The 27,462-nt window shown below is 42.3% G+C and overlaps 1 protein-coding gene across 3 annotated transcripts in view; it reads right to left on the reverse strand.

Annotated features, from left to right (window-relative positions):
• Otud7a (OTU deubiquitinase 7A) overlaps nucleotides 1–27,462 on the reverse strand; it is a 302,964-nt gene that overhangs the window by 245,631 nt on the left and 29,871 nt on the right. The window contains exon 1 of one of the 3 annotated variants that reach the window (XM_028872850.2): nucleotides 9,749–10,790. The exons of the other annotated variants lie outside the window; for them this stretch is intronic. The gene's annotated coding sequence lies outside the window, so the exon portion shown is untranslated. Of the gene's footprint in view, nucleotides 1–9,748; nucleotides 10,791–27,462 lie in introns of those variants that run through there. 3 annotated transcript variants of the gene reach the window in all.

The raw sequence follows: 27,462 nt of genomic DNA on the forward strand, positions 1-27,462 counted from the left end.
GCCTTGCTGGAGGAAGTATGTCATGGGGTAAGGACAGGTTAATGTTTCAAAGCCACACCTGGTTCTCAATTCTCTCTCTCGGCTTCCTGCTTGCAGTTTAGGGTGTGAGCTCTCGGCTTGCTGCTCCAGCTGCCATGCTTGCCTCCTGCCATTCTTCCTCAGGATGGTGGTGATGGGATCGTATCTTTCTGGAATCATAAGCACAAAGAAGCCCTTCCTTCTACAAATAGCCATGGTAATGGTACTTTATCACAGCAATAGAAAAGTAATTAATATAATACCCAAGGGTACAATAGTGACATTTATATTTGTGGGTAACCAACAGCCACTTAATTAGATTTAAAGCCCACAGCATAGGATGGAATTCATGCCTGGTCCTGTAACTCTAAGCAACTATCTGTGGCTAGTGAGGTCATGGACTGTGGAAGAGAATCTACTACTGCCAACTTCCTAAGCCAGTATAATTCCAAACTGCATTCTAGACACCGATCCTTCAATCTATAGATCATCTCAGAAATCCATAACTGGTCAAAAATGCAGACACCTCACTCACTGTGGGGTTCTCCGCTCCAATCAATACATTCACAACATAATATCTATCATAGGGCCTAGGGAAAATCTACGAAGAGGGGACAGAAAGATTGTAAGAGTCAGAGGATCAGGATGTCTGCTACAAAACAGTGTCTTGTATACATGAGAGGGAGTTGCAACCATGAAATCTTAACATGGTTGCCTTGACGAGACCAGCCTACGAAAGCTCACAAGTTGACCTTCCAACGTGAAGGGGGAAATCTGTCAGAGAGCCCCGAGCCTAGATGAAGAGCTATAGGCAATGAATTGTTGCTAGGAGAGGGAGAATTAGTCTCCTTTAGGGATGAAGCCCCTAGCAGGTTATCCACTTTTATGACACATACATATGAGCAACACTAAATATACTTAGCAAGTTGCTATCTGTCTGTCTGTCTGTCTGTCTACCTATCTTCTATCTTCAGGAGACTTCCACCTTGTTTTTAGGGGCAGGGTATCTCACTGGCCTAGAGTTTGTCTAGAAGGTTAGATTGGCTGTCAAGTGGGTTCTGGGGACTGAGCTGAATCTTTGAACTTGCCTTGCAAATACCTTATAATAAATTCCATTAAAAATGGCCATCTCTCTCTCTCTCTCTCTCTCTCTCTCTCTCTCTCTCTCTCTCTCATCACACACACACACACACACACACACACACACACACACACAAAGTCAAAACAAGGGAGTACAAGAGCCAAGCCATCTTCCTAGTGCACCATCTTCCTAGTGGAACTACTCTGCCCCTCTGTCCCTTGAGTCCCCGTGGGGCTCCACCCCTGAAACACAGCGTGACACTGGTAGCACCATCTGCAGGTTCACAGCAAAGACCTCACCCACACATACTTGCAGCAGCCTCAGTGAGACACACTCTTAGAGAACACTTGGTGGATGCAGGAGGCACTCGGTTAGACGGTTTAGTTCAAGTGGGTTATTCTTCATTCTGAGGCCCACTGCCTTCTAGGTAAGTCCCAGTCAGTTCCAGTTGTAGAGGCACCGTGCACTTACCATGGACCTTGTTTTACATGTTTAGGAGTAGGGGAGCATGGTCTAGTCCCTCCTTGTTTTAATTTTTCAAAGATAATTTCATTTGTGTGAGTGTTTTACCTGCAGGCATGGACATGCACCACATGCATGACTGGTGCCCTCTGTGGTCTGAAGATAGCATCAGTTTCCCGGAGGGCAATTATGGACTGTGAGCTATCAGATGGTACTGAAAACTGAACCTGGGACCTCTGCAGAAGCAGCAAGTGCTCTTCACTGCTGAGTAATCTCTTCAGTCCCTCTTCCCTTATGTTTTTGAGACACAGTCTCAATGTAGCTCATCCAGAATTCAATCCCATCCTTGGACCTCAGTCTCCCAAGTGTTGAGATTATTATTCCTGGCTGTGTTTTCTTTGATATGTTCCAGAACATCTTCCTATTCTTGGCAGGAACCTAGATGAAAAACTCTATCTCTGTTACAGACTGAATTGTGTCCTTCAAATTCTTACGTTGAATACTTAACCACTAATGTGACTGTATTTGGATATGGTTCTTTAAGAAGGTACCCAAAGGTAATGAGATTAGAAGACTGGGTTCCTAAAGCAGTAGTACTAGTGTCCTTATAAGAAGAGGAAGAGACAATTCAGCCAGTCTCTCTCTCTCTCTCTCTCTCTCTCTCTCTCTCTCTCTCTCTCTCTCTCTCTCCCTCCCTCCCTCCTCCCTCCCTCCCTCCCTCCTCCCCATGGGTATGTATTTTTTGCCCCCTCAACTGTCTATCCATCCCTCCCACCCACCCTCCCTCTCTCTTTCCTCTCTCCGTGTCTATCCTAGAAGATGCCATCTGAGAGCACAATGACAAGGTGTCTTTCTGCAAGCCAAGCCCCCTGGGAGAGGCAGTCATTAGAAACCAAGATATGGAACTTTGGCCTTCCAGAACTGTTAGAAAATAAATGTCTGCTGCTTAAGTGCCAAAAGACTAAGATCACAATCATGAGTAATTCCAGAGTCTCCCATGTCCACTGCTAGAATGATATATTTTAATAATGACCCTAAGTATTGGAGACTTGATGATGCTTCTGGGACTAAATTGATCCGTTGAATGCCACCTAAAAGCTAGCCTCTCTTAGTGCTGCAGGGTCAGCCAGTTTAGGCATCTGTGCCCAGAAGTCTCTAACACTCAAGGACATGGAGTATGGAGAGGATTTTCCATGATGGAATTTCCAGATGAGGAATCAGGCCATCTAATGAGGTGCAAGGTCAGGCTGCAGAGGGCATGTACCATGTGCATATGGACAGAGCCTGAGTTGCATCTGCAGCCTAAAGCAGGGCTCCAGGGATCCCCGGGAAGCTGGGAGGCCAGCAAGTTGAACTCATTACATACAAACTAGGCACTGAAGAAATTACATGGAATCTAGCTCCTGTCTCAGCCCCTATCATTAAGGACAATTTCAATTACATTTGGTGGAAAAGATGATGATATTTCTGGCCAGGAGAGACAGTGATGGCTACATCCAAGGCATTAGTAATGGAAAGAGGCAGACAGGATGAAAGACATTTGGAAAGAGAATTACTTGGAGCTTTTGATTGACTTGATTGTGCGTGTGCACATGCACATTTGAGGTACATATGTATGGAGCAAATGCACACCTGTGGTAGATATAGGATTATGTATGTCCACCTGGTGCTAGAGGTATTATGAAGCATGTGTGGTTATGCATATGCTAATGCAGTAGTGTGGTGTGTGTACATGTGGGGCATTGTATGTAGTGTGTGTGTATGTGTTGTGGAAAGATCTCTGTGGTATGAAGGATATGTAGAAGGAGGAGTATATATGTTTGTATACATGATACAATATGTGGATGTGTGGTATGTGTGAATGTGGTTATGTAGTATGCATCTCTGTATGTATGTGGGAAGTTATATTATATGTATATGTGGAAGGGTATAAGTGACATTTATAGTGTATTATATATTGCACAGTGCATGTGTGTACACATTTTTAGATATATAATACATATATGTAGGATTGCATGAGTGATATGTAATGTGTGTGTTCTATTGTGTGTATATATGTATTATGTATTGTATGTATGTATACACAAATGTGGCAGAGAGGGAAACAGACAATTCCCAAGAGTAATGAATTCTACTAAGCTCAGGGATCCTAGGGCTGATTAAACAACAGCATAAAGATGCTTTTCTCTCACTCTCACAACAGCTGCCTTGCTGTATTCCATCATAGGAGCACACAGGCCCACAGAAGGCTGCTACCTGCCCAGTGCTAGGGGTGGAAAAGGGGGACCCCTGCAGTCCATCATCCCAGCCATCTAACCATAGTCACCTTACTCAAGGCCATCGGCTTTCCCCTTAGCCTTTCCAGCTGGGCACAAAGCGAAGTTAGCAGCAATTCAGTCTCCTGGGCAGGAATCACTCTTCAGTCACTCCACCCAGCAGGTGGGCTGGGGGTGAGGCATGGGCTTATCTCTCACTACTGTGTAGCAGTCACCCTCCAAGAGACCCTGATGGATCCTGGGTGGACACTGACACCACTGCTTTGCCCGCCCCCCAGCCATGCTACAGATAGAGGTGGTGCTGACCTGACTGACAGTTCTGCACTGGTCCTTCTCTGGGTAGCAACCCCAATGGATGCACAGATAACCCCTGGGGAAGCATTACTCAGGGATGGAACCCTCACTTCTACAGAGAACTAAAGCCCCCATTTGCACAAGCTTCTCATGAGCCCATGTCTCCTACGTTCTCCAATTCAGTGTCCCCCACTTATCAAGAATGTTCCAGGCAGTGCTGTCCCAGGAAGGTCCACCCACCCACTCAGCACTCAGCACAGAGGCCCCCAGGCCAGCACACTTACCTGCAGGGCTCCGGAGCCTACAACTGCAACTGCCCTTCAGTAATACCTTCCCACCAGCCCCACCAGCCCCACCAGCCCCACCAGCCACTGTGAGGTAATGTGAACGCAGAAGAGACGGAATTTAAATGACTTCTCATTTGCAGTTGTCCTTGGAGGAGAGAAGACACAGCCTGGCAGGCACATCATGCAATGCTAATAGTAACTCCCAAGGAAACAGAAGCCCTGGGCCATTTTCATGGGCCAGAGAAAATTGTCCAGTTCCACCCATACCTGAACAAATTCAGAAGTGATTCATGGACCATGGGTTCAGTGCCTCAGAGCCCTCCACTGAGAGCTGAAATAAAAGGCATCTGAGAGGCAGGGCAGATCAGCTACCATAAAGCTCCCACAGCCTACTACCCCTCCTTGCTTTCTCTAGCCATATCACCATTTAGAATCACATCTTGTATAGTCTCTCCAAACCTCACAACCAAATCTCTGGGGCCAGGATCACCCCAATACTTCCAAATCAAACCCAAAACAAAGGTAAAAGGATGGAGAACAAGAACTGGATTTAGTACAGGCTACTTGGGGATTCTCATGCCCTGCACGAAGAGAACTCCATTCCAAACAAGATGGAGCAAGCCATGACATACAAGCTTGCACAGGCCTCCCTGTGCCTGTGAGGCCAGCAACATTCATGTGGATGAGGACAATGATGCATGCATGGGTCATGGATCAGATGAAGAGCATTCTACTCACTATCCTGTACGATTTGCCTTGTACACATTGGGAATTCAATAAATCACTGCTTAAAGAAGACTGGGAAAGGGATTAACTACATGATTTCACACATGACATACACTACATATTAATGACAGCCACAGAGAAGCACTATTCATCTGTTCACTTCTCCATAAGCATTGGATCTGAGATGCGTATGTGACAAAGGGGCATACTTTGGTAAAAACAGGACTGGGGAATACTGGACCAAGTGATCAGTTCCTTGTTAGAGCTTTCTCAGTCTTGGGTACATGGATGGGCACAGTGAATAATTATGAGAAAAATGACAGAACACAGTATTTACCAAGCTTATTGGATAAAGGATCTCTTCATTTTGTTTTGTCATTGGATATATTTTAACATCAAGAAACATAACAGGGAATTTCCAGCTGTCTACTTTCAAAACATTTTGATAAATATGAATCTCTGGAAGACCCACATCAAATTCTATTCTTGCCTTTGCCATGACATCTGGTCCACGAGCATCTACTGTTTACTTGGAGATGTCTGAAAATATTTTTTTCCACTGGGAATTCTGGGAAACAGCCAGAGATCATCACAGTGCTCAATTCTAAGACGTGATTAACTTCATAACAATGCAGAGAAAAAGAGACAAAAAGCACCCAGGAGTATTGACCCCGAGGACTATCCCCTGCCTAGTATCTAGTACTCCAGGAGCTTAGATCCACAGCTGTTTTGTGTGGGTCTAAGTCAACCACAATTAAATGCTCCATCCCACAAGTCACACATATAGGTCCAACTCACTCCTCTCAGAGTAACATCAACCTCCTGGGTTCACCCTACCACAGAAGTCAAAGAATTAGCTCTGATCACTTGTCTTACAGGCGGGAGCTGGAACACTGGCAAGGGCACTGATGAGGACCATGGTGGACCTGCTGCAACCCTGTAATGTGACTTTGTTCAATGAACCCTGTACAGTGTTAGTACAACAACAGGTAAAGAAGGACCTCAACATTATTGAGAATCAAATTCTAAACATTATGCTTAAGTTCTCTTCATATTTGCTGAGTACTTATTTCTTCTTTTTTTTTTGTTTTAATTAAATCACTTTTAATCTTAGAGCAATTGTAAAGAGTTATGGAATGGTTTGTTTCCAGAAATGAACTCAATATTTTCTAAGAGTATTATATTCCTCCTCTCTCATGGTTTATGGACATCTTTGTGTGGCAGGCATCTGCTCATCATTCCTGTAGTTTATCTTTCTTCTTTCCTTCAGAAAGATCAGCCTTTTGATTGTCATTCTTTGCATGCCCACCATCCGCATTAATCTAAATGTCTTTCTCACCTTAAATAAAGTTTGTATCTTTTTTCATTGATATGAATCCATCCATGCAAACAATGGCTAAGTGTGTGTTCATAATCCCACAGTTCTAGACAAACAACTCATCTTGATGAGGCTGGAATAAACTTCCATCTACACAGATCACATTTTCTGTCTCAGGTTGATGTAGTCAAATTCCCTCAACACTTGTTCCCTAATCCTTAACAGAGGCACACAGAATTCCTGAGCCCTGAAGCTACCTCCTGCCACACCCCAATCCTGAGATACCACTCTATGCGTGTAATCACACAAATCAATGGAATGTGAAAACTCCTCCAAACAGTCCCTGCCATGATGGAACAGGAGGAACAGTTATGACAGGTCTCTGGCCATTCAGGGCCAGAGACATGCCAGAGCAGAGGGTTGTGAATCAATCAAAAGATAGGTTTGCTGCAGGAAACAGGGGGCCCTGTCATTTCTCAGTCTCAAATGTGTGTGACCCTTCACATCTGTTCACCCATGTCCTCACCACAGCCATTCCTCAAGAGTAGCTAGAATGATGCATGGGCATCCTGTCTCACAGATGAGCAAATGTCTATCCATGAGGAACTAGTTCAAGGTTATCTGGCTAATTTGTATATCAGTACACTGGGCATCCAGGGCTTCTAACCCTTCTGCATCAGCCTTCCACCAATGTCTGAGAGGAAGCAGAATATCCTGCAGGGGTTTCCTCTGAGACTACCTTCAGACCATGTCTGCTAGTACCCAGCATGAAATGAGGTTCAAGACAGTGGTTGGAATATTCCAGCTACTTTTTTGCCTGTCCTGTCTAGTTTTATGTTAACCTCAAAGAAACTAGAGTTAACTGAGAAGAGGGAAACTCAACTGAGAAAATGTCTCCATAAGATCAAGTTGTAGGCAGGCAAGCCTATAGGGTATCTTCTTAATTAGGTATTGATGGTAGAGGGTCTAGCCCATTGTGGGTGGGGACACCATTGGGCTAGTGGTCCAGGTTCTATAAGAAAGTAGACTGAGCAAGCTATAAGGAGCAAGTTAGTAAGCAGCACCCCTCCATGGCCTCTGCATCAGCTCCTGAATCCAGGTTCATGGCCTGAGTTCCTGGCCTGGCTTCCCCCAGTGATTGACTTGTAAGGTATAAAATGAAACAAATCTTTCTTCCTTGAGTTACTTTTGGTCATGTGTTTTATCCCAGCAATAGAAACCCTAAGTAAGGTACTGCCTTAAGTCAGAAGATAAAATGCAGCAACAGCTTTGGAAGTCTCATTACTTTAAAGCAACATAGGTCCTTGGGTAGAGGGTCCAACTGAAGACATGTAGTTCAAGTGTGTTCTTTGCAAGAAGTGGGACAAGCTAAATCATTCCCCTTTATCCATGGATATACACTCCAAGACAACAGTGGCTGCTTGAGCCTTCAGCTAATACAATGGCTCATATATCATATTTTCCACACATATGCATACCTATGGTCAAGTGTAATTTATAAATTTGACAAAATAAGAGATTCATTTCTAATGATAAAATTGAGCAATTAGAATGCCTTGTAATAAAAATTTTATGAGTCTTTTGTCTCTCAAACACATTACTGTGCTAAGGTTTTCATTTCATGCCTTCTCTTTGGCATATTCAAATGGCTAAACTCATTGTTCCTGCACTTGGAAGCCATTATTAACCCAAACAAGGGTTGTTTGATGCCAAGAACTGTGATACTTCAAAAGCCAATGGGATAATACAAGCTGGCCCATGAGCAGGTAGCATATACTGTGTGGATACATTGGGCAAGGGAATACTCCCTTTCAGGTAGCGTGGTATGCAATTATATCACACTATTTAGAACAGCATACAACTTAAAACTTGGGAGTTATTTCTGGAGTTTTTCCACTTAATTAGTCAAGAATGCTATTGATCTTGGGTTGCTGAAAATAGACAGCAAAACAACAAATAAGCGAGACTACAGTAGTATGGCGACTAATCCTGATTTTCAACTTGACAAGATTTACACTCAACTAGGAGACCAGCTTCTGTTTGTGTCTGTGACAAAAGTTTCTGGACGCCACTAATTAAGGTAGGAAGATCCACCCTAAGTGGAAGCGTTATTCTATGGGCCCTTGCTAGGGAGCCTGGCATCAGTACACAGCACACTCCCATCTTCCTGGCTGTAAGGCAAACTGTCTTTTTCATCAAACCATGAGCCAAAATAAATCTTCTCTTCCACAAATCACTCTTGTTAGGTATTTTATCACAGCAATAATATAGGTAGTTACCTTTTCCCTCTTAAATCATCTTATTAAGAGAAATAGTTTTTAATTGGGATCTAATATTAAGTATATATTGAGATGCTTACTACCTGAGACTTCCAGAGTAAATCCATGGCAAGCAAATAGCTTCAGAGTTTTCATTGTGCAAACTAGATTTTAATAATCTTAAATTTTTAGTATGAACTAGTGTCTGACCACCCGCCAGAAAAGCTGCTCTGCAGAGGGCACTTGGCAGAGGACCTGAACAGCAAGAAGGTACTGGTCACATGACAGCACATATACCCCACAGGCAAGCCAAAAGACCCAAAGAGCTCCTGTCAGTTAGTTCTGCTCACAATGACAAGAAAGCTGCAGAATCCCACTATCAGAGGCCAAAGCAGAAGAAAGGAAGCTTACAGTTCCAGGAGGGAGAATGAGTTCTAGTGTTCTGAGCACAAGAGGGTGACTACAGTTCAAAATAACTGACTGTGTAGTTTACAGAGATGTAGAAGAGACGAGATTAAGGGTTCCCAACATGAAGAAATTTTTTAAAAAATATATATAGTGTTAATGCTTTAAGAATTTCATATACACTTACAATGTATTTTATCATACTTATCCCAACTCCTTCCCCTAATACTTCCCAGATCACCCTCATCCCTTCCAACTTCATGCCTTTTTTTAAAAAAAAAAAAAACACCTACCCAGTCCAATTTGTGCTGACCATATGTAGATAGTCATGGGTATGGAGTGTAGCTGACCTGCAAGGGGGCACAAACTTAATAAAAACTGGCTCTCCCCACCCAGGAGCCATCAACTGTCAATGGTTCCTCAGATAGGGTGGGGGCTTGTGCACCCCTCCCTCACTGCACTGGAACACACAGACTAGAATGAATTCAATAGAATGAATGGATCTGCAATGGGTTTTGTTTCCTCTGCTGATTTTTAAATTGATACACAATAGTTGCACACTTTTACAGTGGTCAGTATTGTAATTTAATACATGCATATTGAAAAAAAAAAACAGATTTTACCTCAAAGGGAGTAATGGATAGTTTACTCTGGAAACAAACATGATTGACCATGGCCCAGGAACATGGATTTAGGCTACTGTAAATACCATGGTAAGAGGTCCATGAAGTTCCTATAGTAACAGAACAGAGGAAGTCGAAATCAGACACTTTTCAAATTCATTGCCAGTAACATCAGGTAGAAAAGAATGGCATGCTTAGCCATGGGTCAGTGGGAGCCAGAAGTCTGTATCATTTTAAAAGGATTCACCTAATAGATAAAACACAGAGGTGGCCCCTTAGGGGCTAAGGTAGCCCAAGACATTAGGCAATTTTGCTTTATACCTACAATATTCCAGCTCTCTACAATCACTAAAGTTCTTACCAGTCAATTGGCCTGCAGCATGATTTCTGGGAACTTAGTAACCCAATATGTTATATGACTGGAGCAAGCTCAGTTACAAGGAGGAATGAGTTCTAGTGTTCTGCAGCACAATAGGGTGACTGCAATTAAAGAAGTTATTAAGTATTTTATGAAGAACTGGGAGAGAAGGGACCAATGATTCCCAACACAAAATGACAATATTTAAGGAGGTGGAAATACTAATTGCTGATCTTTGAAAAAGCCACTAAGACTCCTTTGGGTCTTAGTGAGTCAAGGCATGCTCACAAACAAAAGGACATAAAAACTGTAACCAAATAAAAGAATAAACATTAAAAAAATGTGGAGTCCAATTATAAGTTGGTCAACTACTCCTGAACATGTAACCTGCCCTGGAGTGCTTCATATATTCTATTGGAGAAAATTGATTTTCCCTCTCCTAGCAGGTATAAATTAATGCCAGAAATTTTAATTTATCTTTAAAAATAAAACATACAGAAAGAGACACTTGCTCAACCATGTTCATTGCTGCTCTATTCATAATAACTGGAAATTGAAAACAGCCTAGATGTCCCTCAACAGAAGCCATGGATAAGAAAATCTGGTAGATTTTCACAATGGAGTATTACTCAGCCATTAAAAAACAATGAAATCATGAAATTCACATAAATGTATATAACTAGGGAAAATCATCCTGAGTGAAGTAATCCAGATCCCCAAAGACAAACATGGTATGTATTTGTTTATATATGGCTGTCAGCTGTTGTCAATGATAACCAAGCTACAATCCACAGAACCACAGAGGTTAGGTGTAGAGCACCAGTTCTCAGCCTTCCTAATGCTGTGGCCCTTTAATACAGTTCCTCATGTTGTGGTGACCCCTAACCACAAAATTATGTCATTGATACTTCATTACTGTAATTTTTCTAGTGTTCTGAATTATAATGTAAATATCTGATAATCAGGATATCTGATACGTGACCCCCAAAGGGGTCACGACCCACATCTTGAGAACCACTAGTATAGAGTAAGGGACTGGACAGGGCAGATAAATGTTGTTAGGAAAGGGAAATAGAATAGATAACTATGCATGGAATGGGGGGCTGGAACAAGTGGATCGAATGTGTAAGGAAAGGAGGGAGGGAGGAGAGGGGAACAAGGTATGGAATATGGGGAGGGAGATAGCCAAAATTACAGAAGATTTGAGGGGTAACATGGAAACCTAGTATAGTAGAAACTTCCTAAAATATATACATGTATGAAGGCTAACTGAAATAATCTAACTGAATGTAAATATCTTTGTTTTCTGATGGTCTTAGGCAACTGCTATGAAAGGGTCATTTAACCCTCAAAGGGATCACGACCTATAGATTGAGAACTGCTGTTCCAGATTCTTTGGTACAGGAAAGTACTCTGCACACTATCAAAAGAGATATTTAAACACCACCCCAGCCACCTGCCTGCAAGCTACGCTAAGGCAATAGTGGCACAAAGCTTGAGGGAGTAACCAACCAATACCTGATTCATCTTAAGATGCTGCTGTGGGATAATGTTTTGTACACTGGTTTAACAAAACACTGATTGGCCAGTAGCCAGGCAGGAGGTATAGGTGGGGTGAGCAGACTAAAGGAATGCTGGGAAGAGGAAGGGCTGAATCAGAAGTCACCAGCCAGACACAGAGGACACAAGATGACAAGGCAGAACTGAGAAAAGGTACCAAGCCACATAAGCCTTTGTGTGTTTACTTGGGGGACACAAGTGGGAGAGATTTGTTCTGACCACCAGCCGGCTGGCCAGGACACAGGAAAACTTCCAACTACAAGGTACACTCCATGAGATGGAATCCATATTCAACACTGCTTGGGTGACTAAGAATCTGAGACTAGATTTTACAGGGACCCAGGGAAAAACTAATACTACTGTTCTAAAAACAATAACAACAACAAACAATTGTTGTGGCCCTTTAATACAGTTCCTCATGTTGTGGTGACCACTAACCACAAAATTATTTCATTGATACTTCATTACTGTAATTTTTCTAGTGTTCTGAATTATAATGTAAATATCTGTTAATCAGGATATCTGATACGTGACCCCCAAAGGGGTCACGACTCACATCTTGAGAACCACTAGTATAGAGTAAGGGACTGGACAGGGCAGATAAATGAACACATCAGAATTGTATAAAACAAACAGAATGAAAAGAGCTCAAGAGAAGGCACAAGAAAAAGAGACTCACTCATTTGTACACTAAAGAAGTCCATAAAACACTCTAAACTGGAAGCAATAAAATGACTCCTATTGACATTGTGTTATTCTTATAGATCAGTGACTCACTCAGCCACCACCAGAGAAGCTTCATCCTGCAGCAAATGGGAACAAATACAGAGACCCACATGCTGTGGGATATTCTGTATGTCCTGTGGGAGCCTGTTCTCGGGTTCCTCGTGGCTTTACCTAAAAGGTCTGCATAGAGGATGATTAAGACCACGAGCCTGAGTGCAGGTGTCTGAGATGGTCTGCACTTGGCTGTGCTGGGGGATGGTCTGTATGTCATAGTTGCTCTGATTGGTCAATAAATAAAACCTGATTGGCCGTGGCTAGGCAGGAAGTATTGGCAGGACTAGCAGAGAGGAGAAAAAAAAGAACAGGAAGGCAGAAGGAGTCATTGCCAGCAGCCACCATGACAAGCAGCATGTGAAGATGCCGGTAAGCCACGAGCCACGTGGCAAGGTATAGATTTGTGGAAATGGATTAATTTAAGATATAAGAACAGTTTGCAAGAAGCCTGCCACAGTCATACAGTTTGTAAGCAATATAAATCTCTGTGTTTACTTGGTTGGGTCTGAGTGGCTGTGGGACTGGCGGGTGACAAAGCTTTGTCCTGACTGTGGGCAAGGCAGGAAAACTCTAGCTACACCCACAGTCAGACATTATACAGAGTGAAAGACATTGAAACACTCTGCCCTAAATGGGAGGTCTCCATCCAATCCCTCCTCCAGGGCTGAGGGAACCATGCAGAAGAGGAGACAGAAAACCAGAGGTCCTCTACAGTAACATAACCAATGCACACATGCATCCACAGAGACTGAGGGAGCATGCAAAGGGGCTGCATGGGGTTGTGCCACATGGGATCCTAGAACTGAAAGCAGAAGTCGGACAGGTGCCCCATCTCTAACCCGGAAGCAATATTCAATTGATAACCACTGAAAATCTAGTTTCCTCTAAGGGATTCTCACTAGGAAAACAAACTACTCTTAAGGGTATATTGCATACCCAGCAGTAGATAGCCAACAGAAAATGAACTCAATGGAGGTTCCTTTTCTCATAATGTTATGCCAGGCCTTTTTTAATTTTTTAAAATTTTATTTATTTTTAATTTTTATTTTATTTTATTTGCATAATACTTTTCTTCTCTCTTTTTACCCTTCAGGTCCTTTACACATATATTATGGCTTCCAGTTTAGTGTGTTTTATGGACTTCTTTAGTGTACAAATGAGTGAATCTCTTTTTCTTGTGCCTTCTCTTGAGCTCTTTTCATTCTGTTTGTTTTATACAATTCTGATGTGTTCAGTTTTTGTTTTATCTATTTTATTTTATTATGATTCTTTAGAAGCCCATTTGTTGTCTAATGGGAGACAAAATAGGGGTGGATTTGGATGAAAGGGAAGGTGGGGAGGACCTGGAAAGAGTAGAGGGAGGTGAAATCATATTATGTGAGACAAAAAAAATCTATTTTCAATAAAAGGGGAAAAACAAACAACCCCCCCCCAAAATGTATGGTATTAAACAGGTATGGTGAAAGGATGTTGACTCTACTTTTATTTATAAATAAAAATAAAAGGAAGTCATTACTCTTTTCCCTGGCAAAGGACACTGTGATAGTCACGGGTAATGCCAACTGGATATGTCTGGATTCTTTCTTTATAGATAGAGGATGGTTGCCTTGTCCCTGTAGGTGAGGCCATGGGGCTGGCCTACATGCTAATAATAAGAAGGCAGAGGTGGCTTGGCCCTTCATATGGGAGTCTGAGAGCTGCCTGACCCCCATGCTACCTTAGGCAACAACAAGGATCTGTGCTACTCTGGTTGACATCTCAGCGGCTCTCACTGACCAAGAGCAGACAAGAACCAGGAGTGTGACATAACCTTCTGTAAGCCACTAAGGTTTTGACACTGTCTTTGATGAAAATGTAACAGAACTCACTAGGACTGACAGAGCAATGGGCACATGTCACAAGTCTGATGCTACAAAGTAACAATAATAATCATTTGTGAAGCCCTGGTATTGGGTTGGGCTTCAGTAGAACTATTTCCCCTGAGCCACTGGATGACACATACCACACTGGACAGGAAGAGGTGTAGGACAGACTATTGTCCCAGTGCCAGAGTGCGGGACTTGAAAAGATAATACAGGAGGTGTGTGAGTCCACACAGAAACTGCATGGTTAGAAGCAGGAGTGAAAGGAGACAGACAGTCCATAAATTTACAAGCTTGCCAAGTTAGAAAATGAAATAGCTTTTCTTCTTAAAATAATAAGAAATAAATCCAAGGATGAGATTTATATTACAAAACCTAAATCTTTTTTTAAAGTGCTTAGGAGAGAAGCCATGGCCTCATGGATGCCAGGCAACTGCTCTACCACTGATTCTAGCCCTAGAACATAAAATTTAAAGGGACGGTGTAAAATAGGATAGAACCTTAACACTGCTATTTTAAACTGTGAGTTGGTTAAAAGTCTAGGAGTTTCTTTAATATGGACAAGATGGACTGATATAGCACCTAAAAATTAAGAGTAAGACATTTGTGCCCAAGCCTGATGGGCCCAAGCAAGCTGCAGGTTCTATGTAAGAGCATATGCAAAAGGAAGAACATTTTTTGCCAGTCCTTGTGGCTCTAAAATTCCTAGAAAACGTTTTAATCAATAAGTTTCATTCATTAGTTCACGGGGATGCTTCGTGAGTGCGTGGAGGGAAGAGCATAGGAAGGAGTCATATCTGTCTAGAACAATCAAACAGTCTGGAAGGATGGACGCCAATAGTGCTTATCTGTGAGGAAACTTAAAAATTTCTATGAATTTTACTTTACCCACACAGACTTTTTGTCTCTGAATGATGGGCTTCTATGTTCATAACTCAAAATGCACTTGTTTTTCATCAAATTTATATATGCAGACATTGAGTATATATTTTGTATATGATATTTAAGTACTTACAAATACTAAGTAACACAGTATCAACATTTTCTGACATATATTTCGATTGTTAAAATCCTAACTACACTACATATGGTTTTGTGATTGCTTCTCGGGTAGACAAGCATTTTAAACACCTAGAGCTTAGTCTTCACCTCAATGTGTGGGCAGTGTTTTCCTCACGACAGATGACAGAATCTGGAATCTGAGAGGCTGAATACAGTTCTAGATTTGTATGTCACCTACTGAGGCTGGTCACAAGCTTGCTCTGGCCCTGTTTTGCCTTTAAACATTTTTGTTGTCTGGTTCTGTCTGCAGCCACCTAACATCTTACTTCATAGGAAAAAACAGCAGAAACTAGTGATAATAAAATCAGACAGAAATCAATAGATCCTCATAGCAGCAGATAATGGAAGCTACACATCACTACCAAGAGGCAGACGAGGCCATCTCCATATGTATGTGAAAAGAATTTCACATTATTGGATTTAAGATTAAAAGTACCTATTGCTTTCTATTGCTATGATAGACATTACAACCATAAACAGCTTGGGGAGGAAAGGGTTTTTCATCTTACAGTGTATGGTCCACCAGGGTAGACATTCAAGGTAGGAACCCATGGGCAGGAACTGGAGCTGAGGCTATGGAGGGACACTGCTTACTGACCTGCTCCCCATGCTAGACTCTCCCATCAATCATTAATCAAGAGACTGTCCTCTAGACTTGCCCACATGCCAGTCTGGTGGAGGCATCTTCTCGGCTGAGGCCGCTCACCCCAGATAACTTTATTTTGTGTCAAGCTGACAAAAATTAAGCAGCACAGTACCCCACGTCAGGAATTAAATACCTAGTTTTTCCCTTAAAATGGCAAGCCGGAACTCAATGTTTTCATCCTGCATTTCTCTTGGGGTTTCTTCAGGCAGTGTTCTTCATTGACTATTTTTTGAGCTTTAATTTGTACTTATAATTCTTTCCAGGGCACAGTGACATTGATGTAGCCATTGGAGTTGATCTGTCTAGCATGCCAAGCACTTTTTTGAATGATTCGCATGCATCTCTTCATTTTAATACTAACCATCCTTCAAGTCAGGGTTAAAGGAAAACAGCATTTGTCATCTTCATATGTACGCACATCGTTCTTCTTTGCAGCCTCTGTGCCCTTGCCTGGCCAGGCACTCAGCCACATAAGATGGGCAAGTGCATCCTTGGAATTTGGAGTCTGAGTTCAAAAATGTGTTTTATTTATTAATCAGCTTCATTATGATATACTATACCTAAGCAAACAATTTATCTATTTAATATGTATAGTCCAGAGGATTTTATCATAATCTCGGAGTGACACAACTATAAGAACAATCTAAATTAAGAACATTTCTGCCACCCTGAAGATATCTTGTGCTCCTCAGTCATTTTCCACCCCCACTGAGCCTTCCCAGCCTAGGCAACCACTAATGTATCTTATAACTCTATAAACGGGCCATTTTCTCTCATGTAAATAGAATCATACAATGTGTAATCTTTTGTAGCTGGATAACTTCACTTAGCATGTTTTCAAGGGCCAACACTTATCAGAAATTCATTTCCTGAGTAATATGCCATTACATACCACAGAACACAATGTGCCATGTACATTAAATTCTAATTATCCAGGCATCAGTGGGTAGATATTTGGATTGGATCCACCTCTGGGTTATTAACACATAATGCACACTCAGGAGAAAGCTTTCTGTGGACATGTGCTTTTGCATCTGTTCTGTATGTACCTGGATGTGAAAGTGCTGGGTCAGATGGAAATTCTGTTTGTTTCTTAGGAACTATCCAACTGCTTTTGCAGAGACGCAGCATTTCGATGCTCATCAGCAATGTGTGGAAGCTCTGGTTTCCCCACCAGCTCGCCAACACTTGTCTTTTCTTTTTTCATTACAGATATCCTACTGGGTGTGAAGTGGTATTGCATTGTGGTTTTGATTTCATTAAGTCCCTAGTGATTGGTAATACTGTGCATTTTTGTGTGCCCATGGGACATTGTGTGTCTTCCTTGCAGAAATGCCTATTCAAGTACCTTTCTTAATTTTTATTGGGCTTTTAAAATAGCTGAAGTATAAGATGTTTTAAATATTCATCAGGTGCCACTTGCTGATAATTTCTTCTGTCCTGTGTGTTGTCTTTCACAGCTTCAAGGTGATATTTGCAGCAAGAAGTCTAGTAGGTGTGGTGGTCGACTGTATCTACTTCTTTTCCTTTCCTTTTTTTTTTTTATGCTGTGTAGGGTGAAGCGCCTAGGGCAGGTTGCATGACAAAACTCAGAAAAGCCCAAACAGCAGCGAAATCATACAGTGAGAGCATTGGTCTGGGCTCCCACAGCAGGCCTCTGTTGGGATTCATCTGTCCTCAGCCCCAGCACTACATTTCCTGGGATTCTTCAGTCTCCACAGTGTGAGTCCCTCATCCATCCATTTCCTACTGGTCACTAATGGAAGCATGATCACAAAGAAGCAGCAAAGAAAATGGTTAGTGTGCCCACTCTACCCAGTTTATGAGTGAGATAGGAGAGGCTCTGAGATGGTCTAATCATGAGGTGCTGCTGCTGCTGCTGCTGCTGCTGGATGAGCATGGGTTGATACTCCGCAGACACCCTACCTTTCATTAAGGAACATTACAAACCCAGACCTGTGTCTCTTTATTTGCAGAAATCCACAGTAAAGTTCCTTTAAATATCTCACTGCAATTATCAATGATAGGGATTTCCTCTGGCCTGTGGAGATGTCACCTAAAATCCCACCAGGCTTTTGGGAACCACATGGGCAAACACCAGAAACATAGTATGGTCTAGTTTCCAGGAAATATCTCTGTACAAATACAGTCTAAAGTAGAGGATAGGAATGTGTACCCTAACAGAAGCATCCAAACTGGCCCCTAAACCCCACAAAGAACAAATGAAAATCACCTGAATACTAAAACTCTCCTATATGGAAACCATCTACAATCTAATATACCCTGTTCAACCAACCTACAAAAGCAAAGAGGGATTAAAAAAACCTTGGCCAACGGGGCATGAATCCCGGAGTTTAAAACAACGTTCCAAAGATGCACTGGCCACATCCTGAAAACTCTCATTAGCTTTTTTGAGGCTTGTGGGTCAAAGAAAGAAAAAGTACAACATTCACAGAGCCTTCCTTCTGGACAACACTCAGGGAACCTCTTTTAAAAATAAGCAGGACCCTGACCATATCTACCAATAAGTATTCCTGAGCTGGGCTTTTGGGAAGGAGTCTTTTTCAGCTACAGGGTGCAGATACAGACTGCAACATTCTTTACATAATCCAAGAAAGCAGACCCCCCCCCCCTTATACAGAATAACAGATAGGTGACTGTCAACATGCAAGCCATCAAATACTCATTTACTCCTAACCCTGCTCCCAGGTATCCCCATGTCTGTGTCATAGCCAACCTTATAGCAATGACGATGTGGGTAGAGGTCATGAGAGTATTTCACTTAAGACCCAGCTCAGGGATGCCACTTCCCAAACCTTCAGGGCAGACTTTCCAATTATTTTCTTCTCAAATCAATACAGATGAAGGTCTTGGCTGCAAATTTTATGTCTCTATCTGCACTTGTATCTGAAGAAATCTCTTAGAACAACTTATGTGGTTTATCAGAAGATGCCAGAATATCAAACTGCTTGGCCAATCCCATGCTATAAAATGTGGGTTTCATAATGTTTCCAAAAGTCAGTCTATGCTAAAAATATAAAATTTAAAATAAAAATATTTCCTGGGAGACATTTTACTATGCCATTAACTTTACATCCTGAAGTCCTTTCTCTCTCCTTTCCTCTCTCTCCCTGTCTCCCCTCCATCACTTTCCAGCCTCCCCTTTGTCATTCATTTATTGATTCATTCACCCATCCTTTTCATTCACTGGTCACCTTCCAGACAATCATAAAAGCTGGTAAGAAGGAAAACACACACACACACACACACACACACACACACACACACACAAAAAAAAAAAAAAAAAAACCCAAGGCACAGTCCAAGCCCTAAAAGGTACAGTATGGGACAGGACTGCCCAATCAAGAGACCACATAATAAAAGATAAGTAAGAAGGGAAAAGTCTGTTGCCTGGGGATAGGATGGATGGTGGACCTGTGTTCTGTTTCTGGAACACAATTCTTTGTTCAGGATCAGGAACCACATTTTCTTAGCCAGGCTGCCTACAGCTCAGCATCCAGGCCTTCTCCATGCACCTCTTCAGAGAGGCCTTTCTGAGTGACATTGTACCTAATTTCCCATCCCTTCACATGCTTAATCGCCATAGCAACACCTGTCACCTTGCCATGATACTCCAAGAGTGCCTGCTCAGCGGGCATTCTCCACACCTCTAGCATGCTGCCCACTTTCCCACAAGGGTAACGACAGAAAGAACGTGAAAGCAAAACAGAAAAATCACTGACGTTTAGGGAAATATTTCCTTCCCTGAGAGAGAGCTTGCTTCAAAGACTGATCTAAAGGGAACAAGAATGTTATGAAAAACCTTAAAGTATAACCCTCATTATTAAAATGGCCGTTCTCAGCAGAGATCACTGGCTCTTTCACTTCCTAGGAGATGTGAGGACATTACATACAGCTGAGCCTTGGTGCTCTTGAGGGCCTGGCTCCCGAACCTCCCACAGACACAGGATCTGTGGACACTCCTGTTCTGCACAAATGACCAAGTGTCTATAGAAAACCTAGCACACAGTCCTTGGTGTTCTAATTCATCCTCAGCCAACCTCAACAGTAGTCATACTACACTGATTAAGAAACATGACAAGAAGGACGTGTGTTTTTGTCATGTTCTGAAGCAACATCTGAGGTCTAGTTTGAGGCTGGTGGACTCATTGGGATGCAGAACCCTCAGATACAGAGGCATGACTAATCCTTGGGTGTCCCTTCTACTTTCCCATCAAGACTTTCCTAAGTTATACTAAGATGTGCAAGGCTGACATCATTTCTATTTACAAGCTGCCAATACAACTCTGATTGGTAGGTCTTATTAAACATACCCAAGGTTCATTATCAACCAGTGATGCCACACTCAGTGCTATAGCTCCTTTACATTTTGACACCCAACATTTTATCCCAAATGCTTATTCAAAAAGACTCACAGAAGCGCAGTTGCCCAACTAATAGCATTTATGTGAATGCTCCCCAAGCTGTTTCTGAATACTAGGGTAATTTGACTAGATAAATTACTGCCCTCCTTCCCCACACCATGTATCACTCAAAATCTGCTAAAACCCACTTTCTCTGTGTCCTGGGATCATGTTTGTGGGCACAGGCTGATCCAGTCTGATCCATTGCCTCCTTTTGTACCTGGATGGTAGGTGAAGAGCCCCATGGCAGAGGGGAAATCACCGGGAATCACTGGTCAGCACTGGCCACCCTGAAAGCTTACCTAAATGTCATCATTTTTTTGAATGGCAGTCAGGTCTGGTATGCACACTGATGTGGTTTTCTTACATCATATAATTAATTTCCCCTTGCTTTTCTAAACACTCTTCTAGGAAAGTGGACTCTGGTGAACCTTTGTTCCCATGTACGGGGTCTTCATGCCACACGTGGCATATGCTCTCCAGGAAGATCCTAGTCTGTGGTTTCCCGGTTAGTCTTCAGTCAGTGTCATTTTACAGTTTTATGACTTTGCTACCTTAATACTGCCAGCTTTGTTTGCTTCTGTTTCACTCACTCTTCTGAGCATTTGGTACTCAGTTGTGCTTTAGAGAGACCATTGCTAAAATTTTCTTTGAGAGGATAGAAATTTACTTTTCTGAATTGTTGGGTTGGTCTCTGAATGTCCACTTTCTTTTGGTCTTTTCTTTACGTGTTTCATTTTCTTTTTCAGGTTCTGCTTTCTCTGCATGTTAATTATTTTGTAGGCCTTAGTCATCTTGGAGTGGGATCAGCACTTTATAGAAGGATAATATGGAATGACTTGAGAAAGTTTTACGGTCCTGATTCAAATCTGTCTGAAATATTTTCTCCCTGACTGCTCCACTTTGCTTTGATCTGGGAACCTGTCTCCTTCTGTTTGGGCTTCTGAGGGTTGGGTTGAATAGTAACAAGATTCCTATTACCCTAGGTCTTCCAGGCAGCAATGAGTTACTGACAGGCCCATATCCCCATCTCTGTTTCCTCTTGGGCAGGACCCTAAGTCAGGAGCCAGATGCTACACACCATTAATGGGAGACACCCTAGACCCCATTTTGTTTCCTCTGAATAGCTAACAACATGGGACTAACTAACCAACCCTGTCCTGGCAGGGAAAAGAGGCTCATTCACTTAAGTACTGGATAACCACCCCCCCCCCAATCCATAGTGCATGCCCAATAAATCTCTCTTAAAGAAATGCATCATTTCACTGGTTAATTAATCAGTTGAAGAATCCCAGAGACTCACAGAGAGTTGAGGATGGTGAAAAAGCATCACACGCTGTGAGTTGGGAGTGGAAGATTCCACAAGTCAAGGCCAGTCTCCTCTGAAAGTCATGCCACCTTTGGGGCAGGACCAGTCAATACACTGTAATTTCTTATACCTCCAATAAATTCTCCTACTCAAGTGTGCCCCAGTACTATGACATGTAAGGGTCAAGTTCTGAGTGGCAGGCTACCCATACTTTATTCCTCATCTGTGCCTTCTTTTTCAAAATACACCTTTAACAGATGAAAGAAGGCTTCATCCATTTTTATCTTGGGTTTTATCAACTTTGGCCCACTACAGGATAGTAGTGGACTGCCATGGCATAATAGGATACTAGATTTGGGTTATGACTGTCAAGATGCCAAGTGCTCCCAATATTTGCCAGGTGTACAATCATGAAAGCCTGAGGTTCACAGAAGCATGAACACTGCAGAACCCATCTGTGTGGAGTCTGGGCATTACCCCTGGGAACAAAATCCCTCTCAGTTCCAGAAATCCTACTCCAGTAGTTATAGACCTACTCAAGCTGGAGGCAGAAGCCTCCAATGCCACAAAAGACTGTGGTACAGGCTGTGTGGAACTGGAAGTTCAGAATCTAAACCTAAGCTGACCTCAAAAGGCAAGGGCTGTTCCTCAACACTTAAAGTCTATGACCTGATACCCATACACACTACCCCACAGCCAACACTCTAAAGAGCCTCTAAACCATCCCTTACCCCTACTGCTCTTTGCTTATTCCGGATGCCATCTGCATGCTGCAGTTACTATTCTTGTTCCTACTTGTAGCAATTCTGCCTAAAATCAGAACTTTTGAGACAGAAAGCTCTGGCTCTTTAATGCTGTAAACACTTCTAATAAATTATTTTAAATGATCTCTTCATCAGTCACAAATCACTGATATGAGATCTTACAGCTGAGTCATGCATCAACAATGGGAGAAGAAACACGCATTCATTTTTCTGCACACCCAAATGCCAACACAGAGATAAGTCAAAGTAGTCATGTGTTTTGTCACAATAGTTTAGATCCCACAATGTGTTCACATCTGCTTCTGACAATGGCCTTGAAAAGTATTCTCTTCATTTTCCATATGTGAATACAGAAGCTGATAGGTAATCTTTAAAAGATTAAAGAATGTTGTAAAATAAAATGGCCAAGGTTACCAATAGAACTAAGTAGATGGCATCTATGTCTCTTTTTCTTCTGCCACTGAGTTAAAGATCTTAATTAAAACTGTTTCATCTCATTCCTGCACTGACTCCCACTACACCATAGCAATGTACCCCAGTGCCAGAATAAAGCAAGAGAGGAATGCTTGTTGAAGACTCCCTACATGTGCACTGATTTTCATCACCATCAGAACTCACCCTGTCACCAGATCTATTGGTGACATCATCTCTGTTTATGTATGAGGGACATGAGTATGAGTAAACAATATTATCTCCTTACACCGGAGCAAAGCCACAACACCAGGGTCAAGATTTTGGGATACTACAAGTAAGGTGTAGTCACCAGGAAATGTAGTTTGCCAAAGCTACAGATAAAGTGATCAACAGAGTGAAGAGCCTGGAAATAGCCCCTCAGTTTTATGACCAGTCCATTTTCAACAGGCATTGCTATAACTTATCATCCAAATAAATGAACAGGAAAAAATACTCTGAGACCTCCTTCACACTACATATAAGATGAACCACAAATCACAATATAAAAGTTTAACTGTAAAATACTAAGAGAAAAGCCATGTGCATAGCTTAGAGCATGCAAAAGTTTCATAAGACATAGAAATAATAAGTATACCTTTAAAATAAGAAATTAGACATTCTACAAATTGTAAAGTGTGTTCACTCAAAGATGTATCTATAAATCAACAATGCAAAGATGACCTAGTAAAAACAGGTAGTAGAGCTGGATAGTATTCACAAAGGGAGACTCTGTGAACTTTCAATGCATATTAAAATTACATTGAATTATTATACATCCACTGGAGTACCTTGAAGGGCATAAGGTTGTCAATAGCAAAGGTGGGCAGGAATACAGAGTGAATAGCTACTCCATCCCTTGTGGGCAGGAGTGTGAAACAGTCTATCTGTCACTTAGAAATTCCTCCATGACCCAACAATTTCCTTCCTAGATATCAACTCAGGAGAATCCAAATCATCTGTGCACTTAAAACCCTGCAAAAGGATATTCACAGCAGACTTACTCACAAGAGCTCCAAACTGGGACCAGCCCAAGAATCCAACAGCACACTGGCACAGCAAGACAATGGGATTCAGTTAGCAATGAGTAGAACATGTGATGATCTAGCAACAGCATGGAAAATTGTAGAAACACTAGGGGAAAGGAGGATGTGTGCCTAGTGCCTACTTCCTCCATGGGAAGCTCTAGAATAAGTCAGCCTGTGATGAGAAATCAGAATGGTCGTGGCCTGGGAGATACCTTGGACACGAAGGGGCTGCCTACTGTGGTATATATATCTTAATAAGGATATCGATATGTAGGGATAGGCATTTTTCAAGACTCACTTCATTTTTTTTTTTTAGTTCATTTGGGAGAGGGGGAGGTAGTGATGAGACAGATGGGCTGGTAGGCTGTGATCAGAGCCAATGTTGGGCTGGGTGAAACCTGATCCCTCCAGGCTGGCCTGAACTGGAGGTGCTTCCAGCATCTCTCCCTCCACTCAGACCCCTCCAGACATGCTAACACTAAGAGATGGAGAACCCGAAAATCTACAGTCTTCAGGTACAGCAATCTGAAAGGTGAGAGAGCCTCAGGTGCTTGAGGGTATCAGATGTTATCTATAGAGAAAACAGACCCCAGGAAGGCATGAGTAGCTCCCCTATCTCCCAACAGGTACACACCTTTGATACTAAAAATACGTGATAGGACATAACCATAATAGACTTTAACCATCTTAACCATTTTGATTTCTAATTTAATGGCATCGAGAACATTCACAGTGTTATACAGCCAGTCCCACCATCCATCCATTTCTTCATCACTGCAAACTGAAACTCTGTCTGCCTTAGACACTGACACTCCATCCTTATCCCTTATGACCTCCATTTGACTTTCTGCCTCATGACTTAGGACCACACAAAGCACCTCATTTTTTTTTTTTTTTGACTGGCTTACTTTACCTATCATGGTATCCTGAAGGTTGGCTCATCAGCACTGCAAGTGTGTGTCAGAATCCCCTTCCTGCTTAAGTCTGACTGACAATCCATCACATGCCTGTAGCATCTACCCACTCATCCACTGTGGGACCCTTGGGTGCTGCATATTGGTGATATAGGAATGATGCTGCTACAAGCCTGGTTATGCAGATGTCTGCTTGAGACCATTTCTCATCCTCTTAGGGTCATCTCAAGGGCGGATGTCTTGACTGAATCTGCAATTAAATGTTTAATTTTTTAGAGAGCCCCTTAAAGTGTCATTCACAGCAACATTCTAAACACCTTCCAATTTCACATCCTCACCAGCAATTAGTTCCCAGTTTTATGACCGTACTCTTCCCAAGGGTTGACCAGTAACATTCTTGATACTTTTAAAAGAAAGAGGCAAGAAAACAGGGAATGGTTACCAAATAAGCCACTTCCCCTGGAACAACCTGGTCCTATCTCTGAGGGCTGCAGAAATGTTCCTGGTCCAGGTGACCGAGTTGCTATGAGGAGGTTTCTCTCCTACTGTTGGTATTCCCCTTGCCACTGTATCAGCAAATTAGGAAAATAGCCATTCTAAACACTCAAAAACCAGTTCCTAGAAAATATGTATTTATGTAGTCTAACCAATAAAATCTACTTAGGTCAATATAAAAATGGAGTACATACAATTCACAAACACTTTAAAAGCCAGAATAGATTCGAATATCCTCAGACTTCCAGAGAGATTGGCAAGAATCAAGTTTCTCCCTTCCATATTTTGGGTGAAGAAAATAGCCCAGCACAAGAAAATGTTTTAATCTATATTGTGAAATACATGTGGGGAATGATAGGTAACTGAACACTGCCTTGCTCAGTCTCGATTCCTACTTGGGAAGAGGAGGTGCAGTTTCTGAGGATGAGGAAGATGGCCCCAAAAGTTGACTATTTGCTTCTTAGGGGGTTCACCTCAACCCATTTCCGCCCTGAGCTCCACATCCTTGGGGCCTTCCCACGTGACACAAGGGACACCATGGAAGACTGTCATGTTAGTTACTCGTAAACTCCCTGCACTTGTTTTCTGATCTTACATTAAGGAGATCTTGGCATTAAAAGAGGGGTGGCCTTCAGAGCCTCTCCTGGCAGAGTTATAATTCTCACTGGCGTCAGATACCTTAATCCTAGCCAAAAATACAAGGAAGAGTGGTGGCATTGTCTTCCCCAGGAACACATCCACAGCACAGAGTACAATTTCACATGTGGGTCTGATAGCTTCTCAGAACAGAAGGAAATAAAAGAGAAGGCAATGGGACTCTGGAGGTCCATGCTGATGTAAAGAGAGAAAGCAGACTGGGCACACACAGCCTTCCCTGGCTAGGCTATCTCTTCCTGGGAATAGGAACCTTAGGTGTTAATACAGAGCTTCAAGTCCCTTATGTTCTTTAGACACATCATGGAACGAGCACTATGAATGGTATCAGGAAAATGCTTACAGTGGCGGTGTATTCTGTATCTTCTTTTATGTCTGACCCAGGAAGAATGTAAAATGTTATCTGTAGTGTACGGACACTAATTTAGGGACCATTCTAAAAGGGTAAATGCAAACAGAACTGGGGACAATGTGTGGATGAGTAAGAATCTTTCTGAATAATTAGACAGTGGCAAAGCAAACGAAGTGAGATCACTGTGAATAGAAAGTGAGAAGATCAATGATGGTGCAGGGCAGAGGAGCTTCAGGCCAGTCATAACCCCAAGAGCATCACCAGGATAGCTGGGACCCCCAAGAGCAGCACCGGGATGGCTGGGACCCTACCACAGATCTTGTCATAGGAACCAATGGCAGAAAGAAAAAAAAAGCAAAAATTAAAAAAATATATACAAGAAACTCCAGACATTCCCCAAGGTCTGGCCTCTGACCTGTGTAGAAACTACAGCCCTCTAATTATGCTGCTATCTAACTTTGCTAAATAAAACAACTGCTAAGCCAGGCACAGTGGATATGCGCACACCTGCAATCCTCACACTGAAGGACAGAGTCAGGAGGAGGAGGAATTCAAGGCCACCCTGGGCTCCATAGTGAGACCCTGTCTCACAAAAACCAATGCCACAGAATTCTGGCCCTTCTACAACTTCTTTGCTTTTACCTTCAATGGAAACAAGCAAGAGACAGAAAAACAGGTGTAGACAGCAGCCAGGTTGCTAAAGAAAACAATGAATGTCCAGTCAACTTGAATTTTAGATAAACAATGAATGCTCTAGTGTGTGTCTTGTGAAGCATTTGGGGCAATGCTATGCCAGAAATAGCATTCCTTATTCAACTGAAATCCACATTAACAAGGTAAGCCACATTAGCACGTGTACATTTTAGGTAACTCTAAAGGAAGCAAACTGGTTATACCTTCCTAGAGTCCCATTTCTGCCAGTCTCCACAGTAAAAGGCAAAGCCAGCCTAAGCACGGATCCCTCACCTACGAACAGGCTGCTGGAGGCAGTAAGGACTGTGCCATCACTCACATACAGTGCAATCACAGCATTACTGGTTTTTTATCTATCATCAT

The sequence above is a fragment of the Peromyscus leucopus genome, chromosome 1, assembly GCF_004664715.2.
Source record: "Peromyscus leucopus breed LL Stock chromosome 1, UCI_PerLeu_2.1, whole genome shotgun sequence".
In the NCBI taxonomy this organism is placed as follows: domain Eukaryota; kingdom Metazoa; phylum Chordata; class Mammalia; order Rodentia; family Cricetidae; genus Peromyscus; species Peromyscus leucopus.